The sequence below is a fragment of the Wyeomyia smithii genome, chromosome 2 (assembly GCF_029784165.1).
Source record: "Wyeomyia smithii strain HCP4-BCI-WySm-NY-G18 chromosome 2, ASM2978416v1, whole genome shotgun sequence".
Classification (NCBI taxonomy): domain Eukaryota; kingdom Metazoa; phylum Arthropoda; class Insecta; order Diptera; family Culicidae; genus Wyeomyia; species Wyeomyia smithii.
In genome coordinates, this window is record NC_073695.1 from 29,395,364 (window position 1) to 29,395,710 (window position 347).

Below are 347 nucleotides of genomic sequence, written 5' to 3' on the forward strand. Positions count from 1 at the left end.
CCAATTATTAGTCTCAATTTACATGGTTTTCATTTATTCGCTGGTGTACGGAATGATGCTGGTATTCCGATAGGTATAACGGCTGACGTCACTCTGGGTCATCCCCGGGAACATCCCAACGATGACAGAATGTTTCATGCCCATCATAAGCGAAACGTAGGTCGCAATTTTGTCTGATGCGTCTGTACAGTGATAACATTAAAAAACGGAGCGCCTTCGCTTAGTCTGATGATGCCAACCACGCGTCGGCAGCAGCAGCATCTCAACGTTAATTGATAAGCGGATGATACTCGGAAGAAATTGATAACGCAGTAGGGGAAGATGATCGTAGTTGTACCAGCAGCTGA